General features: G+C 54.1%; 2 pseudogenes; one reads left to right on the top strand and one right to left on the bottom strand.

Moving 5' to 3' along the window:
- Nucleotides 1-22,446, top strand: part of LOC128945551 (uncharacterized) — a 1,882,792-nt pseudogene that overhangs the window by 1,625,848 nt on the left and 234,498 nt on the right.
- Nucleotides 16,353-20,977, bottom strand: LOC128945502 (class I histocompatibility antigen, F10 alpha chain-like; annotated as a pseudogene).

Here is a 22,446-nt window from a genome sequence, read left to right as displayed (position 1 = left end):
ACCCTCAGGGAGCGGTATTACAAAACTGTACATGTGACAGTCTTTCCACTATAATAATTTTCAGCAGAGGGGATTTCCGTGCAAGTGTGAGTCCTCTAACTCCTGTGACACTGGTGCCGAACCGGGACTGCTGCAGCCCCCGGGGTTTGGGAATTCTCCTGGCCAGAGATCAGCGGCTGCTGGCAGCAGGTCTGACCACAGCGGGAGGGACGCCTCCGGACCAGCGTGGACCATGGAAGCCATTGCGAAGGTCGTAACAGAGATGCATGCACAATGGGGTATAGAATGTAAACTTAGGGATTTATCTCTCGCATTGCCGAGACTGATTAAGCTTGGGGCTATTGAAAGCCCCGTGGACGTCCTACATTCGGACGTGTGGGATAATTGTACAAAAGCCCTGGCGGAGGACACCATGTCCTCGGGCTCAGGGAAAGCCCTAAAATCGTGGGGCAGGGTTGTCCAGGCTCTGCAAAAGGCTCGACAAGAGCAAGAAACCTGGATAGCCGCGCGAACTTGTTTATTAGCCGTGCCGCAGTTGGGGGTGGGCGCGGCGACACAAACCGCGGAGGGGCCTGACCCGGGCGGGCGCGCAGAGGCGCGAACGCCAAACCCCCCTCAGTGAGCGGATTCACCATCGGAGGGGGGGGAACACCCGCGGACGTTCTGGCGGGGGCTCGCGGAGGAGGCGCGGAACGCGGCCAAATCGGCGGACCCCGTAGCGACCGATAAAAACGCCCCCCCACCTTATGCGTTTGAAAATGGCGCCGAACCGCGTGGTCCGGGCGGAAAGGAGGAGGCGGGGGGCGGAAGCGCGGTCAGCCCGCTTAACAACGCATGCACGGGCGAGCGGGGAGACGGGGCTTCCCCCGCGGAGATGCGTAAGATCAATCAGAGCCCTCAGTTCACATTAGGTCCTTATAGGGCAAGGACCTCCCCCAGCAGGAGGCGGAGGGACCCCAGGGGGAGGGAACAGCCCGACCCCCGTAGGAGGGGGCGGGGTCGGAGTCCGGGGAAAAGGCAGAGCAGCCCGGAAGCATCTCCTTATTCAACTTCCGGCTCGGACTCGGGCTCGAGCTCCGAGCCCGAGATAGGATCGGAGGATTCCGATCGGGATTACGGCTTTAACAGAGAGAGAGAAGCGGCATGTAAGGTCACTAGCCACAGTGCTCCCGCTTGGGTGAAGGGGTTACCAGAGAAAAACCAAACCCCGCTCACAAATTGGCGGAAAATAAAAATGGCTTGCGCGGAATGGGCTCCGTCTGCCACTTTAGTGTTCCCGGTCCGTGTGGGGGGGGCAGGCGGAAACCAAAGGACTTATTCACCAGTCAATCCGAAAGATGTGCAGGCAATTGTTAAAGCGATTGCGGATAAGGGAATTAATTCTGCCATGGTTTGCACACTTATAGATGGCATTTTTGGTGGGGACGATATGCTTCCCTTCGATATTAAGCAGACATGTAGAATGATATTCGATGGTGCAGGGATGATCGTTTTCAAACAAGAATGGGAGGATAATTGCATGAAACAGCTAGCCTTGGTAACAGGGGCAGACCATCCACTGCACGGCTCCAGCATACAGAGGCTTATGGGCACAGACCCCACTATGATCACCCCCCAGCAACAGGCTGAGGGCCTGCGAGTCCATGAGGTCATGACAACGACCCGAGCTGCCCGAGAAGCCATCCGTGACGCTTCTAAAGTGGTAGCCAAACCCTCTCCGTGGTCTTCCATAAAACAGGGTGAGAGTGAGAGCTTCACTCAATTTGTGGATAAGCTCCAGGCTGCATTAGATTCCTCTGCCTTACCCTCAGAGGCGAAGGGTCCCGTGCTGGCAGAGTGCTTATGCCAGCAATGTAACTCAGCCACTAAGGACATTTTAAGATCACTGCCACAGGGGTCCAATATAGCTGCCATGATCAGACACGTTGCAAAGGAGGAACACCTAGCTCCCATCCAAGCAGCAGTTCAAACTGCAATAACCAGCGTGATGCGTGCCTTAAATGTGGCCAGGCAGGCCACTTGGCAGCAAACTGCCCCCAGCCAAGGCGCCTATCAGCAGCTGCTCCACCACGCCAAGCGGGAGGCAGGGGACCGTGCTGGGGGTGTGGAAGGAAGGGGCACTTAGCTAAAGAATGCAGATCCAGGCCTCAGGGAAACGGGAGAGGGAGGGGGTGGCCGGGCCGTGTTCAGCCCCCTCCCACCTGGAACATGCAGCGGCCCAGCTACAGCAACCCCCAGTGGGGCAGGGGACTCTCATACCCTATGCCCCCACAGGGAGCAGTCACCTTTGCATCCCCCCCAGCAATACAATGGCAGAGTTGTGCAGCACCCTCAATACCTTCGCACCCCCCACCACCACAACCCGCGCCGGAGTCACAGGACCAGCAGGGGACACCCCAGAGCGGGATCCCTGGGTGGCCTTGGTCATGAAAATAGGGAAGGAGCCCTTGATGGTGTGGGGGACATGCCGCCTTTACGGCAGCCAAGATCCTCACGTCATAGGGCTTCAGTTTTGGGCGGACACGGGATCAGACTGCACGATTATTCCCCAAAAGCATTGGCCCGGACATTGGCAATTCAAAGAAGTCCCCCCAGTGAACGGAGTGGGGGGGCAGTCCCGGGCATGGAAAAGCACCCAGCTGGTGGCTATAACACTTCACACGAAAAAGAGACCAGAACAGACAGTAGCAATCTACCCCTACATTTTGCAGAATTCTCCACCCCTGTTAGGAAGGGATGTTCTCTCCTTGCTAGGATTTCGGATCACAAATTTATCCTGAGGGCCACTGCCGTACACCCTCCGCTGCCAATCAAATTGACTTGGAAATCATCAGACCCTGTATGGGTTGAGCAGTGGCCCCTGACAGAGCCTCGAATGGCAGCCTTGCTGGAACTGGTCGATTGAGAACTGCAAAAGGGTCACATAGAACCCTCCACCAGCCCATGGAACACCCTGGTATTCGTGGTCCCCAAAAGGTCCGGAGAAGGCTATCGTCTCGTCCACGACCTGAGAGAAGTGAACAAGACGATCAGACCCATGGGTCCAGTCCAGACACTGCTTCCCACGAACTCAGCCATCCCCACAGGGCAGCCGTGTGCAGTACTGGACATCAAGGACTGCTTCTTTTCAATACCTCTGCACCCTGAGGACAGAGAACGATTAGCCTTTTCCGTGGCATTTCGGAACGGCGAGCGGCCCAACCTTCGCTTCCAATGGAGAGTACTTCCGCAAGGCCTGGTCGACAGTCCCACCATATGCCAAATCACCGTGGACAAAGCACTGACGCCAGTCCGACACTCCTACCCCACCGCAACCATCATCCAGTACATGGACGACATCCTGGTCGCAGCACCATCGACAAGCCAAGTGGATCACCTGGTGACCACAGTCACGGAAACCCTTCAAGCCAACGGCTTCGAGATCGCGAGCGCAAAGATCAAGAGAGGACCCTGCGTGACCTTCCTGGGAGTGGGCATCACAAGCTCCTACGTGACACCCCCCGAGATGAAGATCAACCGAGACATCGAGATGCTCCACGACGTGCAGCGCCTGGTGGGATCGCTGCAGTGGCTTCGCAACATCGTCCTGATTCCTCCCGAGGTCATGGACCCTCTGTACGACCTCCTGAAAGGAAAGAACCCCTGGGAACCCAAGGAGCTGACACCGCAAGCAACGAGCTCCCTCGACTTCATCGAAAACCAAATGGCCACTGGCACGCTTGCCAGGTGGAACCCAGCCATGCCACTGGACCTGTACGTCCACTTTACACCGAAGGGGGGAGTGGGAGCACTCGCCCAAGGACTTGCAGAAAAGGCCCGACCAATCCAATGGGTGGTCCTCGGAAGACCCGCTCGTGCATTTTCCCCAGGAATCGAGTGCATTGCCAACCTCATCATGAAAGGCAGGAGACTCGCCTTGAAACACCTAGGGACAGAGCCGACAAGCATCCACCTTCCGTTTTGCAAGCAACCAACCACAGAGTCAACCGCAATATCGGAGTACCTGGCCCTTGCTCTCTCCGGCTTCGGAGGAGAAATCTCCTACTCTTCCAAGCCACCCTGGACTAAGCTGCTGACCATAGTCGACATGGACATGCCACCGAAGGTCAAGGACAGACCGCAGCCGGGACCAACGGTCTTCACAGACGCTTCCTCCACGACCTCAACCGCAGCAGCAGTGTGGCAGGCAGGAGAGCAATGGCACTGCGTCAAAGCGAGGGACCCCACACTGTCAGTGCAACAACTGGAAGCAGCAGCAGTGGTTTTGGCGTGCGGACTCTTCCAAGACGAACACCTCAACATCGTAACGGACTCCATATTCGTGGCAAGGCTCAGCCTAGCCATGGCAGGACCAGGAGTGTCAACATCAGCAGCAGCCCTAATGCTGGAAGAAGCATTCTCCTCGCGACAGGGCACCGTGTCAGTCATCCCCATCAACAGCCATGACCCAGTCAAAGGTTACTTTCAGATCGGCAACGACAAAGCAGACGCCGCAGCGAAAGGCGTTTGGACCTTGCAAAGAGCTCGTCAACTGCACGAGTCGCTCCACATCGGAGTCAAAGCACTGGCGAAGAGATGCAGAATCTCGACGGCGGACGCCAAACATGTGGTAGCCACTTGCCCTCATTGTCAGAAGTCACCCCTTCGGTCCTACGGAGTCAACCCAAGAGGTCTCAAGCCCTCAGAAATCTGGCAGTCGGACTTCACCTTGTGTCAACTGCTGAAGCGCTCGAGCATGGCTTGCAGTGACAGTAGACACTTATAGCGGAGCGATCGTAGCTACACAGCACCCCAAAACCAATTCCAAAGCCACAATTCAGCACTGGCTGACAGCCATGGCCTGGCTTGGCATCCCCAAGCAGATCAAAACGGACAACGGCTCTAACTTCAAATCCATACAAGTACAGGAATTCGCCTCGAAATGGGGTATCACGCTAGTGCATGGCATCCCACATAACAGTATCGGACAGGCCATAGTAGAGAGAGCAAACCAGACCCTGAAGACCAAGATAGAAGTGTTGGCAAAAGCAGAGGGCTTTGCCAATGCCATTCCCCCAGGAGATCAGGCACGCATGCTGGCAACCGCCTTGCTGGCACTGAATCAATTCCCTAGGGGAGATGAAACAAACAGTCCCGTTCAAAAACACTGGGTCACTCGAACGTTAGAAGAGGGCCCGCAGGTGGTAATCAGAAACGAGCTAGGCGAGTGGGAACGGGGTTGGAGGCTGATGCTCACGGGGCGAGGGTACGCAGCAGTCAAAAAGGACGGCAAAATCAGGTGGTGTCCACTTAAGTCGATTAAACCGGACCTTCAGGGCGAGCAGAATGAGACTGACGAGAATTGCGAGTATCTGTTTACAGGACCTGCTCGTGGGACGCCCTCGTGACGCGTACTTCCCGGTTCCAGACGAAAGCGACAGATCACCAAGCCGCCAAGCAGCAACCGAGAGACCCGCACGGGTGAGACCCAAGCACCAAGGGTGTTTCTGTGTGATTTTGCTGTTGGGGCTTGTTGCCAGGGGGCAAGCCGGGGGGCTTGTTGCCAGGGGGCAAGCCAGCCCAGACCACTACCCCCATCAGCCCTTCAGGTGGGTCATGCGACACCTTAGTAGGGGCAAAGCGCTCAGACAAATCACCACACCGAACACCCCATCCTTTGTGCTCCGCATCACCGACCTGTTTCCAGGACGGCCAAAGGTACACCCCTATTCCCCACACGTCAAACACTCGTGCCTATCCTACTGGTGCCCAGCTTCAAACCCTGGGAAAAGCTACTGCAATCACCCTGGGTGGGGATATTGTGGGCACTGGGGCTGCGAAACCATAGTTACAGATGCCAGGCCATCGGGGCCTGGGTGGGATCCACAAGAGCCAGACAAATTCCTACAGTTCACCTGGGCACCCATCGGTTGCAAAATACCCCTCTTCTTTCACGGGAACTTCCATCGAAACCAACATAAAATCCCTAGATTTCGGGCATGCACTGAGTACAACATGACGGTCTTGCAGCCAGATCACCCTAGCTGGGCCACAGGCAGAACGTGGACAGTGGTCTTTCAAGGGTCAAAAGAGAGGGCGAATGTGCAAATTATCAGGCTTCAACCGTCAGCACCCCGAGCAGTCGGACCCAACAAAGCGATTAAAAGCGTGCCGAAAGGGAGAAACGTAACCTACCCCAAAACCTTACCCACAGGGGTCAGCAAAGTCCTGACCGGTCAAGCGGAAACCTTTCAGATGAGCCACTTAACCGAGTCAGACGCAGACCCAATCCTTCGCATGTTAGAAGCAACCTTTGTATCCCTGAACGAATCCAACCCTAACCTAACCGAATCCTGCTGGCTTTGTTACGATGTCAAACCTCCCTTTTTCGAAGGAGTCGCCTTAAACACTCCCTTCAGTTATTCCTCAGCCGACGCCCCTCACCAGTGCAGATGGGATACCCCTCGCAAAGGAATCACCCTGAGTCAAGTCACAGGCCGAGGCAGATGCTTTGGCAACGCAACCCTAGCTAGGCGGAAAGGCAACGTCTGCACCAAAATCGTCAAGCCTAACAGGAAAAACAATAAATGGGCAGTCCCAGCCGCATCTGGGATGTGGGTTTGCCAGCGATCCGGAGTGAGTCCTTGTGTGTTCCTTCCCAAATTCAATGACTCTAACGACTTCTCTGTCCAAGTTCTGATTGTTCCTAGGATCCTGTACCACTCAGACGAAGAAGTGTACCATCTTCTTGAGGGACCCGGCCGGATCCAGAAAAGAGAAATAATGGCAGGTATAACTATCGCAATGCTGCTCGGCCTGGGAGCACCCCGAACGGCCACAGGAGTTTCAGCCCTAGCGACCCAGCACCAAGGACTGTCCCAGCTGCAAGCAACAATTGACGAGGACCTGCAAAGGATCGAGAAATCCATCTCCTTTCTAGAGAAGTCGGTCTCCTCACTCTCGGAAGTGGTCTTGCAGAACAGGCGAGGCCTAGACCTCCTGTTCATGCAGCAAGGGGGCCTGTGTGCCGCCTTGAAGGAGGAGTGCTGTTTCTACGCAGACCACACGGGAGTCGTGAGAGACTCCATGGCAGAACTCCGGAACCGACTGGCTCAGAGACAGAAAGACAGGGAGGCCCAACAGGGCTGGTACGAGTCCTGGTTCAATCAATCACCTTGGCTAACCACTCTGATTTCTGTCCTGATAGGTCCATTGGCCATGCTGTTTCTAACAGTCACCTTCGGACCATGCCTGCTGAACAAGCTAGTCTCGTTCGTTCAGACCCGCCTGGAACGGACCAACATCCTGTACTTAGGCCGACGACAGTTGCTGTGAATTCAACCGGAGAATTCAACCGGAGAATTCAACCAGGGAACACCGTCAGTCACCAGATCCTCTGAACTTGTCTGACAAAAGCTTACTCAGGACTCCCAAGACCCTTTTCCCTTGTCAAGCTACAACCTTATACCTCACTTAAGTACCTATGTGCATGACTACCTCATTCATTTGTGAAAAGGGGGGGGGAGATGTGGTAGACAGGGACAGGCGCTGCGGAAGATCTCGCGATGTCACGGAAAGCCAGGACCCTCAGATCCCCTTAGATAAGACCATCTGCTTCCCATAGATAAGAAACTAACATAGGAATGTAACCCGCCTAACCAAATTCCAGTAACTTTCCATCCCCTACCCAGTAACAGTCCACCTCTTACTAACCATAGAAGGTAAAGACAGACCCATGCTGACGTAGAGACCCCTTAGACTATAAAAACCCAAGAGACGAGATAATAAACGCCTTTTGACCGTCCATCACATTGATGTCTGCGTGTGTCATTGGCCCGAGTGGCCCTAGTGAGAGGGCTGCCGTGCTGTTCGTCTGAACCAGGTCGCCTGCCTTGCATGAGAAGGCAACATGTGACTGTGGCATTTGCCGCATGGGTGGGCCACTGGGGTGGCCATCTCTGAGTCCCTGTGATACTGACATCTGCACCGGTGTCTAGGAGCGCAACCAGGGTGATGGTTTGACCATGATACTGGATGTGGGTATGTTTTTTAGGACGATGCTTTAAGTCCACTGTCAACAATGCCATTGTTCCTGTAGAATCAAAACTACCTTCGCCATGTCCCTGCTCAGCAAGTGGTAAAGTTCCTCCTGTTAATTGAGGCAAAGGGATCAATTGAGCAATTCGCAATCCAGCTGGAATGAACAATGGTGGGAATAACGTTTGTGCCATTATTTGTATTTCACCTGTATAATCAGCATCAATTAGTCCAACAAGAATAGTAAGTTCCAACATGCTGGCAGATGAGGGTCCAATCAACAAAGCCCCCACTGGTTGTCCGTCTGCTGTAACAGGGCCCTTAATCCCTGTTGGGATACGCTGCAATTTGCAATCTATTAAGGTACAGTCTATTGAGGTTGCCAGGTCCAAACCAAGGCTTCCGCTGGTTGCGGGGCGAAGGGAGGAGGCGCTTGTGCTGGGAAGACACTCGGGTTCTGGGCCGCCACTTGTGTCAACGTGGGGCAACCCCTCCTGCTGGGCTTCCTGTTTCCTGAGACGCGCCAGCAGGCTGAATCATTGTGAGCGTCAGACTTGCAACGCCGGCACCACACAACTCCCATTGTACAATTCCATTGCACATGGCCAGCAGTTCCACAGTGCAAGCACCAGAGTCATGATGGTCCTTTTCCCTGAGGCCAATTTACCGACGCTTGCAAGGGGGCAGCCAACACCTGACTCTGCATCACCTGCTCCTGCTCCCTAAAACTACTTCCCAATTCTCTTACTGCCTCCACTAACATAGCCTGCGGCCCCACCAGTACCTGAGCCATTTGTTCTAAAGCCTCCTCAACAGTCCAGGTACCAGGGAGTGTGACAAGTGTACTCTGAGTGGTGGGATTGCAATTTTGTAGGGCACATTGCTTTAGTAGTGCTCTGTGCATATGTTCAGGGACCCCTGCTGTCTAAATGGCATTCACCACTCTGTCAATAAACAACCCAAATGGCTCTTCTCTTCCTAGTTTAATTCCCATGTATGAGGGAATACCCCCTGGGAATTTCACCCTATCGAGCCCCATCCGGGCTAACCTCATAGCCTCCCTCAGCTTCTTGGGCCCGATTAGCGCTTGCACTTCCGTCCCTAGGTATGTCCCTATCCCCATAAGCTCTTCTAGAGTAACTCCGTATAGCGGATCTCTCGGCTGTCTCGGGGTAGCCACAGACTCTTGGCACGCAGCCTGGCAGTGAGCATTAAACAACAACTGTTGATGCTGGGTAAGCACTAGCCTCATGAGGCTTTTAATATCTGATGGCAACAGTATGTTTCCTCCCCACAAATAATTCAACATCTGACGAGTGGGCTCTCCGTGGATACCACACTCACTTACAGTGGCACGGAGCTTTGCCAGCCACTTCCAATCTAAGGCAGTAATCGTGACCTGCAAACTTCCAGAAGGATTTGGTGCATAAACCACTGGGCAAGGCACCTCAAGCAAGGCATCAGCAGCGGCTTGGTCGCCTGCAGCTGTCGCCTCTCCTGTAATTTCTCACCATGCCTTACGCCTTTCATTAGCAATTCGCATTGCCTCAGGGTCAGGCATTTCTTTTGTTCCTTCCCTGCTGTCCTCTCCAGCCGAAGGGGGGGCCAATCCCCCACAGCCAGCGGAGGCACAGAGGGAGCGGGGGGCTCAGGCAGGTGCCGCTGAGGCCGTCCCCGCTGGTAGATACACCGTGTTAGTTGATGGGGGGAGGGGATAAGAAGATGTGGATGCTGTGGCCCCCCTATTCTCCCTAGGAACAGGCATTCCCAGTTGAGCAGAGGCTGCCTAAACAGCCTTCTGCTCTGCCTGATGTTGTTTTAGTGCATTAGCAACTATCTGCCAAATTTTAGACAACTTTTTTGCAGTTTTACAATCATCTAACGCAGCTTCCCACAACTTCTCCCTGAACCTATGCCACTCTAACCCCTCAAAGGCCTGGTCAGGATCTGCAAAGCACCCTTTTGCAACTCCATATCCAAGCAATCCCAAGAATTCTTTTCCCAGGTCAATACCTTGCAATTCCCACTTTTGTAAAAAGCATTTAAAAAGATCATACGCTGCTTGTCTCTTCATTACCTTCTAATCTGATCGTCAGGGCGCTGTTGCAGCCCTTTGCAAGATGTCGGCAGTGCTTAGTCAGCTGAGCCCTTCTCTAAGCTTGCTCGGGGCAACAGAGCCCGCTCTTTTGCCTTCCAAGACTCCTCTCTAGGGTCGCTTGGGGCGCAGAGCCCACTCTTTTGCCTCCCGTGCTGCGTCAGGACAAACACAAATACTGCACCGTACCGTGACTCACAGGTTCAAGCCCTCTGTAGGGTCCCTCTTCGGGCAGCCATTTGTTGTGGCGAGGAAAGACTCGGGACACTCAATATGAGAATCAGCAAGCTTCCTTTATTGATTAGACCATCAGACATTTATGCACAACAAATAATAAGATCATACATATTCTGTAAGCCAAGCAGTCTATTGGTTATATTGTAGATATCAGCTCTTCCTCATTCCTTTGGAGTTACATCTCTTTGTCTCATGTCTCTTTCTCAATTACAGCATCTTGCTATCATGATACAGCTATGCTTCAAGGCCACAGTGTCCTTGCAGGTGTAGGGACTAGATTAGCTGGGTTTGGTACTTTTCCAGTCCTTGGTCAGCTAACCAGAGCATGTCTACGTGACCTCAAGTTGCCAGCCCTCCACAGGGAGGGATCAGGATGATGTTGCGGAGCCATTGTAGGGATCCTACCAGCTGCTGGATGTCATGGAGCATCTTGATGTCTCGCCAGATTTTTATCTGGGGAGGGGTTATATAGGAGTCCAAGATTCCCACACCTAAAAAGGTCACACACGGTCCCTTTTTTATCTTTGCACTCGCAATTTCAAACCCATTTGTTTTCAAGGTCTCTGAGACTGTTGACACTAGCCAGTCTACTTGGCTCATTGATGGTGCAGCTATCAGGATGTCATCCATGTATTGAACAATGGTCACGGTTGCATCGTTCTGTCAGACTGGCGCTAGTGCTTGGTCCACCGTGATCTGGCAAATGGCAGGGGAGTTGACCGTTTCCTGGGGCAATACTGTCCACTGGAAGAGCAGGTTGGGCCGCTGGCTGTTCGGGAAGATGATGGAAAAGGCAAACCGCTCTTTGTCTTCATCATGCAGAGGGATGGAGAAGAAGCAGTCTTTGATATCAAGCACTGCACAGGGTTGTTCTCTTGGTATCATTGAATCCATCGGCAACAAAGTTTGTACAGGACCTGTTGGTTGGATTCTTTTGTTCACCTCTTGTAGGTCGTGTAGGAGATGGAAGCCTTCACCAGATAGTTTGGGTATTACAAAAATCGGGGTGTTCCATGGGCTTGTGGAGGGTTCTATGTGGTTTTGCTGCAGCTTACGGGTAATTAACTCAAGAATGGCAGTCATTTGAGGCTTTGACAAGGGCCACTGCTTGACTCACACTGGGTCCAGTGATTTCCATATTAATTTGATGGGTAGCTGCACGTACGCGGCACTGGCCCTTAGAATAAATTTGTCATCTTGACATCCAACAGGGTTAGGGCATCCCTCCCTAGCAAGGGTGGGCATTCTGACATAACATATGGGGAAAGGGTGATAGCTCTCCCTGGTCCCCTTTCAGTGCAAAGCGTTATCATTACCGGCTGGGTGTTTTTTAGGGCCCAAGACAGCCCTGCAACTCCACCCACCATGGAGGCTTCCTCCAATTTCCACTGTGAAGGCCAGTGTATACTTGGGGTGATGGTGATGTCTGATCCCATATCGACCCAAAAGGGAAGGCAGATAGCAGAGTCATCAGAGTTGTTATGAAGACGGCAAACTGCCCACACTATCAGTGGGTGTCTGCCCACCTTCACAACAAAGGCCACCCATGGGTGCTGCTCCCACACCTTCGTGGCCAGGGCCCCCCAGGGGCCTCGCCCCTAGGGAGCCGTTCTTGGTATTCCTAGGGTGTGGATGGATTTGGCTGGGCTGTTGGCTGAGATGTGAAGCTGGTCATTGGAGGGGGTAGTGGGTGCAGCAACTCTGTGCCCCATTGACAATTGGCATAACTGGGCCAATGTTCCAGGTGGGAGGGAGCTGTGTGCTGCCCGGGTTCCCCCTCCCCCTCCTGTTTCCCTGATGTTTGGATCTGCATTCTTTGGCAAAATGCCCTTTTTTTCCGCATGCCCAGCATCGTCCCCTAGGTCTCATTTGGTGTGGGGGAATGGCTGTTGGCAGGTACCCTGACTGAGGGCAGTTCACTGCAATGTGACCTGCTGTTATGGTTTAAGGCCTGGCAAAGCCAAGGCCCCCATAAATATACCTTTTACCTGATATCTGCTGTGAGATGTGGCCAGGAAATAAGCAAAGCAGGCTCCAACTTAAACATAAAGAGAAGTTTATTAACTAAACTACACACACAATTACTAAACTACACACACAATTACTAACCTACACACACACAGGGAAAAAAACAAGGAGAATGAGAACTACACAGAAACACTTCCTTATCCTCCTCCCACCAAATTCCCAAACACATTTACATTTCCCAAAAAATTATCCACACTCGGTCTGGCACCACCCTTTGGAAAAAAAAATCAAATCTTCAGCTCATAAGGGATAGACGGAGTCCTTCCTTGTGCCACGGACTTCTTGTCACAATCAGCAATCCGCCCGGTATCTTGCTACCTCGTGACATCTCCTTTCCATGCCGAGGTGCTCTCACCACCTGGCATGGGATGGGGCAGGGGCCTGCCTTCAGGGCCTTTTAAGAATGCCTCGTCTCGTTCCAAGCAGAGTACAGTCACAATCCTGGGACCTCTGTCCCCCCCATGTCTTCTATACCCCCTGGGGCCGAGGGGTCTCAAAACCAAACTCTCTTGACGCCGAGCCTCCGCTTCCCCCTGCAATACAGCCTCTGCCTCACCAGGAAACAGTCCATGGAAATACAACAAAAAAGAGTCCAGCAAAAACTGCCACTCCATCTTCCTCCATTCCTTCAACATCTCTCTTCTCCCTTTGCCAGACCCTCCTTACTGGCCTAATTTTCTTCCTTCATCTTCCACTCCTGTCCCTTTCCCAGGAAAGGCAATGTTCTGCGAAGCCTTCATTCCCCAAAGGGTTAAAAGGTCTCCCAGGCGGCCGGACTGCCCGCTGCCCCCCCCTTTCTCCTCCCAGCCGTGCTGCCTGCCGGCACATGATATCAAGTTTCAAGATATACAGTTCGAGCACGGGCTGCATTCTCTGGGGGGGGGGAATAAACTGGTCGCTCAAGGGTCTGCCACCCTTCCTCCAAACCCGGGCCTACCGTAGATGGCCCACGTGGCTCTCCCCTCCCCCAGCCCAGCCAGAAACTGGGCCGGGGGAGAGACTTCTTCACGCCGGAAATCCCAAGAGGGCTCCGAAGGCCAAGAGCCCTGCTTTTAACCCCTTGAGTTCGTAGTCTCAAGAGGCGGATCCAAATGTCCCACTGGTCAAACTAAGTGCCCATCTTAAATTCCAATTACCCATTGGTAATCACAGCAAAACAAAATATCCCAGATGTCCCATTTCCGGTCAAACCACGACACCTGCCCGGCCACACTTAAGGCATGTCATCACACTAGTTATTGCAGTGTGGATGGCTGCCTGAATTGGGACTAGATGCTCTTCTTTTGTGACATGCCTAATCATGTTCGTGACACTAGACCCGGGTGGTAATGACCGCAACATGTCCTTAGTAGCTGAATTGAATTGCATTGCTGGCGCAAACACTCCTCTAACACAGGGCCCTTTGCTTCCAAGGATAGGGCTGAGGAATCAAGTGCTGCCTGGAGGCAGTCCACAAATTGTGTAAAACTTTCGCTCTCACTTTGCTTTATGGTAGACCATAGCGATAGTCTGGCAATAACCTTAGAAGCAGAGCGGATAGCCTCTCTAGTGGCACGGGTAGTTGTCATAACCTCATGGGCACAAAGGCCCTCGGCCTGCGCTTGGGGGGTGATCATGGTTGGGTCTCTACCCATTAACTGCTGTATACTAGAGCCATGCAGCAGGTGGTCTGCCCCAGTTACTAAGGCCAGCTGCTTTGTGCAGTTGTCCTCCCGTTCTTGTTTAAAAATAATCATCCCCGCCCCATCAAAAATTAATCTGCATGTTTGTTTAAGATCAAATGGGAGCATATAATCTCCTCCAAAAATGCTATCGATAAGAGTGGAAACCATAGCTGAATTAATCCCTCTGTTGGCAATTGCTTTAGCAATTGCTTGCACATCCCTAGGGTTTACCAACGTGTAGGTCCTCTGGTTTCTGCCCTGTCCCTCCACTTGGACCGGGAAAGCTAGCGTGGCTGATGGGGCCCAATTGGCGCATGCTATTTTTATTTTCCTCCAGTCTGTAAGAGGAGTTCATTCCTTTCCTAACTTCCCCTTGACCCAAGCAGGAGCATTGTGATTACTAATCCTGTATGCTTTCACTCCCTCTTTGTCGGAGCCGGAGTCGGCTACGGACCACTTGTCTAACCACTCATCCCAGCTCGAGTCTGACTCGGGTCTTGAAGTTGACTGACTGGAGCCTTCCGGACTCTGGGACCTTTTTGTCGGGTTTCCACCCCGCCCCTTTTTTCTAGTATTGGGCTGCTCCCTCCCTCTAGGCTCACCCTGCCTCCTGCTGGAGGAGGCTCTTGTCTTATAAGAATATGTTTTCAGACAGACACTCTGATTAGCCTGAATTCCACCTCCAGGTCTCTCCCCTCTTCTCTGCTTGCGCGTGTCTGTGTTATCCGGCAGACCTTCTCTGTTCCTGCTGACCGCGTCCTCATCCGCATCCCCCCTGTCCCTCTGGGGTTCGCCATCCTGCGGTGCATACGGCAGAGGCCCCGCCCAGGCTCCCTCAGACTCTGAATTAATGGCAGTGCTCCTCTGACAACCCATCCCAAAATGACCGCGCCTGCTCTTTTCCCTCAGCCTGGGCTCGGGAGCTGTGAAGAGCATCCCTGTGGCTGTGAATCCCTGCACTCAGCAAAATTGCAATCACCTGCAGTCTGCAGAGTCACCCCAGCCCCCAGCCAGGACACGGCCAGCAAACAATCACGCGCGGCTTTCCAGGTTTCCTGCTCTTGCTGAGCCTTTTGCAGAGCCTGTACAACTCTCCCTCATGATTTAAGATTCTTCCCTGCACCTGAGGACATTGTTTCCTCAGCTAGAGCCTTCGTACACTTGTCCCATATTTCTGGGTGGAGTATGTCCACCAGCCAGTCAATGACCCCAATCTGCAGCAGCCTTGATACTACGAGGGTAAAATCTTCTGGAATACAATCAATACCCCATTGCTTATGGATCTGAAATACGACCTTCGCGAGAGCTTCCATTCTCCTCGCTGGTCCAGGAGTGTCCTCCCCACCAAGCTGGCACAGCCGCTACGGCCGCCATTCACCCGTCCAGGTGATCCCCGTTTCCCAGGCAATTTCCCGGGCTTTGGCACCACTTGTTGCCTCAGCTGAGGTGTGACGACCTGGTTTGGGAATGGCACGGCGGCAATCCCCCAGCCACTCGGGCCACGTGCTCACAGACACCAATATGGTCGACAGCAAAATGGCGTCTATTAACAGGTTGCACAGGGTTATATAACCTTGGTTCTGCTTGTATCACAAACAGGGGTCACTGGCCAACCAAAGGGGGCTAAGTAACTTTAACAGCTGAGGGGAGGGGTTCTGCCTGCCCATACAACATGAGATCTTCTGACCGCCTGTCCCTAATTTCCCACACCCACGTGCAGAAGAGCGTTTCTCATCTTTTGCTTCCGTCCATGTAAGACCGTGTGGGCCAGGGTCCATAGCTAGCCGGAGTGGACCCAAACAATAGCCCGAGAGACACGGATTCTTACAAGCTGGTAAAAAACATCCCATTCTGTTTTAGATAAATGATTTCCAATCTCATTGTCCAGGAGCCCCTAAAGTTGCTACTTATTACTTACAAGGACATCAGGTACAGACAACAAAGGGGATCATCTATTCCTCCTTTTAACATCCTGGGCCTCCGGCAACCGAAATGTCCACGATCATCTTTTTTAGTCCTCTGTTCTAACAAAGTTCCTCACAGAGGAGCACCATTTTTCGCTGGTTGGGGGTATATGTACAATCACAAATGGGATGGGACTGCTGTGGAACATGCCTTGACCTGTTTTATTTTCCAGCATCAGTCTCATTTCTTGGTTATGACAATGGGAAGACGCCACCAGCTCACATCCCAGGCAGCAGACCAAGAACTTAATGTTACAACTTACTTTATAAGGTGTTTGACCAATCACACAAAGTTAAAGCATATTGACAGTAGTTCTATCCAATCACTATAAGCACACGTACCTTCGGTTAAAACAATGGTTGCTTATTTCAAATATAATACCTGCTTGTAAGCCTTAAAACACAATGCACAGAGCTCCATTATTAAGCTTCAAGCTTCCTAATATCTGCTAGATAAACTTCTCTGTAGCTTAGGGAGTTATTCTAGACAAGCATTAATACAATATCATTGTTCTATTTGTCCTTACTTTTCTACTTTTTACATAATTTTTCTGCTGACCTATCTCATGGCTACTGCTTAGCTCTAATCACAGTTCTGCAGTCTCTGAAGCTTGCCTTTTGCAGCTTTCCCAAAACCCTCTGATTTTATGGATTCCCGCATTGCCCCAAGCAGAATTTATTGCCCCAAGCAGTATGTATTGCCCCAAGCAGGATGTATTGCCTCAAGCAGGATTTATTGCCATAAGCAGGATAATTTCACAGCAGAAGTGAAGCATCGTGAATATTTGTGGTTCTTGCCTTTGAAACACTGGAAAATGGGAAATGGATCTGTTACCAAGAGCTGTGGGGTGGGTGGCAGCAGCGGGATGAGCTCTGCTGGCAGCTCTCAGCTTTCCTGGGAAGAGGGAAGGGGCCAGATCCAGCTCCATGGATTGCTCAGGTGGTGATTCCTGCCAGGATGAGAGAGGGTCACGGTGTCACCCTGTCCCTGTCCCCATTCCACAGGATGGACCTGGCTGGAGCCCATGGAGAGCAGAAGTTGCTCCAGAATCCCACATGATCCCACCCCAATCCTGCTGAAATCCTGCTCCATCCATCCCACCTGATCCCACTCCATCCACTCTGCCCCAGCCCTGCTCCATCCATCCCACCCCATTCCGCCCCATCTCGCCCCAATCCTTTTCTGGAACCCCAACCTGATCTTGCTCCATTCCATTCCACCTGATTCCTGTCTGGAATCCAGCCCTGATCCCACTCCATCCCTCCCACACCAATCCTGCTCCATCCATCCCTCCTGATCCCGCTCCAGAATCCAGCCCAAATCCCACTCTACAATTCCACCTGATCCCCCTCTGGATCCTGCTCTGATCCAGAATCCATCCTTGATCCCAGTCCATCCATCCTGCCCTGATCCCTCTCTGGAATCCCACCCTGATCCTGCTCCATACCTGTGCTGAAGCTGTTGGTTCCCACATCCCTTCCTGCAGAAAGAGAAGATCCATGAGATTCCAGCTCAGATCACACACCAGGATTAACCCCAGGATCCATCCTGGGATCCACACAGAGGGGATCCAGAGCTGGATCCACCACTGGAACTCACCGGCTGCCAGGTTGTATCCATTCCTGTCTCTCCTCCCTGTGGAAAAAAAGTGGGATCAGCGTCGGTGGCACAGGATTCCCAGAATGGTGCTGGGTGGATCCGTGCCCCTTCCCGACCCCCATCCCGTGTGCTACCGGATTGGAGCTTCCAGACGCCAAATCCAATGAGGACGATGAGGATGAGGATGGCAGCGATGACGGACACAGCGACCACCACGGTGAGATTCCCGCCAGATGTCGGCTCTGGGAAACCCGGGATCGTGAAGAGGGGAAGGGGAATCCCTATTTGGGAATTCCAAATCCCCAATCCCCCCATTCCCAGTCTCACCCCAAGCAAAGATCCCGGGCTCCCGCATTCCGGGATGCTCCACCCTGCACCGGTACTGCTCCCGCTCCTCCGGCAGCACCTCGATCCTGGCCCAGGTGTGGAAGGTGGCATCGCTGTTGGGAACGATCCCGCCCCACTCCGTCTCCTGATCCAAGATATCACCCCCCTTCATCCAGCTAACTGCGATGGTGTTGGGGTAGAATCCGTACGCATGGCAGGACAGGATCAGTGTCCCGTGTTCCTCTTTTCCAGACACATGGACATCAGGGGGCACTGGAATGAGATAACAGTGAGATGCATCCATAGAATTCTATGTGAGTGGGATGGGGGTGAGATCTGCCCAGGGAATTCTCATCGGAATAGGATGGGGGTGAGATCTGACCATGGAATTCCCACAGGAATTCCCATGTTCCCAAGTTCTCTATCCCCAAATCCCAAATTCTCACAGGAATTCTGCTCCCACCTTTGCGCTCCAGCTCCTTCTGCCTGTATCCAATGTATTTACGGAGTAATTTAGGGCATTCATGCTTCAAGTAATTTGTCCTATGCTCAGCGTCAACCCCTTCCTGTTCCCAGTGCTTCTTGGTGGTCTCAGCAGAACTGTCGGCCGGTGTGAATTTCCCGGATTTTGGGTCAAAGGAGATATGATCCCGTCCATCGTAGCCGAGCCAACTGGAGCCACGGATGCTCCCGTCAGACAGGAGATCACAGCCATAAACCCACAGCCGTGTGTGGAGACCTGGGGGAATTGTACCCACAGAGACCCATGGAATTGTATCCCATCCCCACAGAGCCCCATTCCAGCCCTATGGAGCCCCAGCATCTGATGGAGACCCCCAGAGCTTCATCCCAGTTCCTTGGAGCCCCATCGATACACATCCCAACACATGGATCACAAGATATCCCATCCCAGGCTAACAGAACCCCATTTCAGCCCCTCGGAGCCCTGTGAATCCTCATCTGAGACCTATAGATCCCATCCTAGCCCCATCGATCTCCATCCCAGCCCCACGGATCCCATTCCAGCTGCACAGCTCCCCCCACTCACCCCTGCTCTGGTTGTTCTGCTCCCGCGCTATCTCCAGGTTCCTGGCCTCCACGTGCCGCCATCCCTCACAGATCTGGGTCTCCCTCTCCCAATATTCCGGCTCGAATGCGTCCTCCATTCACTGCGTCAGTGGCTCCCTCCGGCCCCGCTCACTGTCATAGCGTGAAAGGGGGATCCCATCCAGGTATGCAGTGGACATGTACTGGGGGATCCCTGGGCTGGGCTCTGACACCGCCACAGACAGGTAACGCAGGGAGTGGAGAACTGGGAGACACAGAGATTTGAGGGGGGTTGAGGGGATCACGGATCAATGAAAGGGGAACTGGAAGAGCTGGGAAGGGGCTTGGGGATCCCGGGGCCAAGGAAAGGGTGTGCAGGGTGGGAGAGGTGGGATGGACAGGAAAGGGCCTGCAGGGGGTCCTGGTGTCCAGGAATGGGGGCTCAAGGGCGTTCCAGGGTTATTGGAGGGGAGAGGAGGTGAAGGGACTAGGAGATGAGGGATAGGGGATCTAGGGGTCCCCGGTGCCAAGGAAATGGGTCACAAGATGGGGAGACCTAGGAATAGGAGGCTCAGGGGTCCTTGATGCAGAGGAAAGGGCAGTTGAGAGCTGAGAAAAGCAGAAATGGGGGTGCAGGGGGTCTCAGGGTCAAGGAAAAGAGGGGTCTGGGGACTGCGGAAGGAAGGATGAATGGGAAAGGGGGTGCAGGGGGCAATTGGTTCTGGATAAGGGAGTGCAGGGGGGTCCCAGTGCCCAGAACTGAAAATTCAGGACCCCCAAGAAGCCCCCCCAGCAGACACATGGATGAAGAACTGGGGGGACGCAGAGATTGGAAAGTGGAACTGGGAGAGACAAAAGGGTCCAAGGTCCAATGAAGGGACTGGGAGAGGCGGGATGGGGGATACAGCGGGTCCCTGTGCCCACCAAAGGCGGTCCAGGGGTCCCCGGTGTTGAGGGAAGTGGGGTTTGGGAACTGGGAAAGGCAGGAATGGGGCTCCAGGGGATCCCTGGGTCACGGAAAGGGGGGGCTGGGGCTGGGAAAGGCGGGCGGACCCCGGGGACACAGCTTGGGAGACGCAAAAGCGAGACAGGGAAAAGGGGAGTTCCAGGGAATTCACCTGGATCCCACTGGATCCTTGCTGAGACCCCCTGGGACCCCGGGGGACCCTTTGGGAACCCCAGGAAGCGCCGGCAATGGAGAACTGGGGGGACGCAGAAATTTGGGAGCTCTGAGGGTGCAAAGGGGAAGGAAAAGGGCGGGTCTGGGGCCTGGGAAGGGCGGGATGGCCGGGAATGGGAGTGCAGGGGGTCCCAGAGCACTGACGGGGGTGCGGGGGGATCCCAGTCCCGGATAAGAGGGGGCAGGGGGGTTCCAGTGCCGCAAAATGGGGGTTCAGGGGGATCCCAGTGCCCAGAAATGGGGGTTCAGGGGGTTCCCATGCCGGGGAATGCGGGTTCAGGGGGAATTTCCATGCCAGGAATTCAGGATTCAAGGGGGTCCCGGTGGCTGGGAATTGCGGTTCCGGGGGCGTGGGTGTCCAGAAATGGGGGTTCAGGGTGGTTCTGGGGCCGCATGAGAGGGTACAAGGCGGTCCCGGTGCTGGGGAAGGGGTTACAGAGGGGTCGAGGTGGCCAGAAAGGGGCGCTCAAGGGGGTCCGCATGCTCAGGAATGGGGGCTCAGTGGATTCTGATGCCCGGGAATGGCGGTTCAGGGGGAGTCCCAGTGCCAGATGAGAGGGTACAGGGAGTCCCGGCGCTGGGGAAGCGGATGGAGGGGGATCACAGGACCCAAAATGGGATTTATGTGGGGTGCTCCTGCCCGACAATGGAGGTTAGGGGGTTTTCAGTGCCCAAAAATGGAAATTCGAGAGGGTCTCGGTGCCCCGGAATTATGGTTTAGGGGGGTCCCGGTTTCGGGGGCTCCCACTCACCTTTGGTCGCGCCCCCAGGGTTCCCCAGGAGCCTCCAGAGCAGCCCCAGACCCAGCGCTGGAACCATCGCAGCCGTCCCCGATCGCTGCTGTGGCGCAGCTGGAGAGACGCGAAAGCCAAAGTGCCCGAGGGCGCGCGGGAGGAGAGGAAAAGGGGAGGGGGAAAAGGGGGAGGGGAAAAGGGGAAGGGGAAAAAGGGAAGGGGAAGAGGGCGAATTCCAGGGAATTCACCTGGATCCCCTCCTGGCCCCCCTCTGGATCCGTCTGGGATCTGTCTGGGACCCTCCAGGGCCGCACCCTGTGGGACCCCCAGGCCGGGCTGTGCTGAACTCCCGGCCCTGCGCTCAAACTCTGCCCGGACCCCGCTGGGCTCGGCCCAAAGCCGGGCAAGCACCGGGAGCAGCGGAGCCAATTTTTCCTGCGGGTGCGGGTCCCACCCCCGGCGGAGCAGGGCTGGGCGCTGGGACCCCGACCCTGATTCCCAGTCTCCTTCTCTCTCTCCCTCTGCTGTTCTCTCCCTTTCCTTTGGGGGATCACAAATCCCAGAGCGGCTGCAGAGCCCCGTGCCCAGGCCGGGTTTCCCAGCAAAGGGAGGCTGGGGCTGAGGTGCCCCGGGCTGGCCGGGAATGGGGGCCCGGGGGTCCCCGGGGTCATAGAAAAGGGGGATCCAGGGGCTGGGAGAGGAGGATACCAGGGGAAGGGGGCGCAGGGGGGTGTTGGTGCAGGATAAGGGGGTGCAGGGGGGTCCCAGTGCCCGGGAATGGGGGGGGGGGCAGAATCTGGGAAATAGCAGCAGCTGCTGGGGAGGGACTGGGACAGACTCGGGTGAACTGGGACAGACTGGGATGGACTGGGACAGACAGGGAAAAGAACTCACTGTGAGCAGTACTGGGGCACCAGGGATCATACTGGGATCTACTGGGACCACACTGGTTGCAACTGGGAGCAAGCAGGGGACAATTGAGATATACTGAGAAAGACTGGGAATGGTTTGGATCATCCTGGGACTGACTGGAATCAGATTGGGAGTGATCAGATCTGTAGTAGGGGTGAAGAGGAGAAACTGAAATAACGCAGGGAGCAACTGGGATCCTACCGAGAACAGCTGGCCCATGCTGGGGTCATACTGGGATTATACTGGGACTGATGGGGGTCACACTTGGAGTGATTGGCATAATACTGAGAGTGTCTGGGAGTAACTGGGACCATAGTGGAGGTGACTGGGGCCACACTGGGCTCTTATTGAAAGGGAAGTGTTATAAATAAATAATCTGCCAAGTTTTTTTTTTTGAAAAAGTGTTGCAGAACCAGTTAAACCCGTTGCTGCTAAAGTGAAGTTCTTCCTGTTTGTTATTGTAACCACCGGCCATTCTAGTAAATTGCTCCTTTTGTATCGGTATAGTCCAGCCTGAGGCTAAGTTATCCTTCTCCCCAGATGGTGGGTGGAGGGGACATGGTGGGGGGCATCAGAGAAGATGCAAAACAGCCTCGAGAATAGCATGCCATGGGAAGGAACCTCATCAAACTTACCGAAAAG

This window comes from Melozone crissalis, unplaced genomic scaffold, assembly GCF_028551555.1.
Source record: "Melozone crissalis strain CALT ecotype California unplaced genomic scaffold, PUWL_Pcris_2 ptg000066l_1, whole genome shotgun sequence".
In the NCBI taxonomy this organism is placed as follows: Eukaryota; Metazoa; Chordata; class Aves; order Passeriformes; family Passerellidae; genus Melozone; species Melozone crissalis.
Note: the sequence above shows the minus strand (reverse complement) of the source record. Positions and strands in the feature narration are given on the sequence as shown.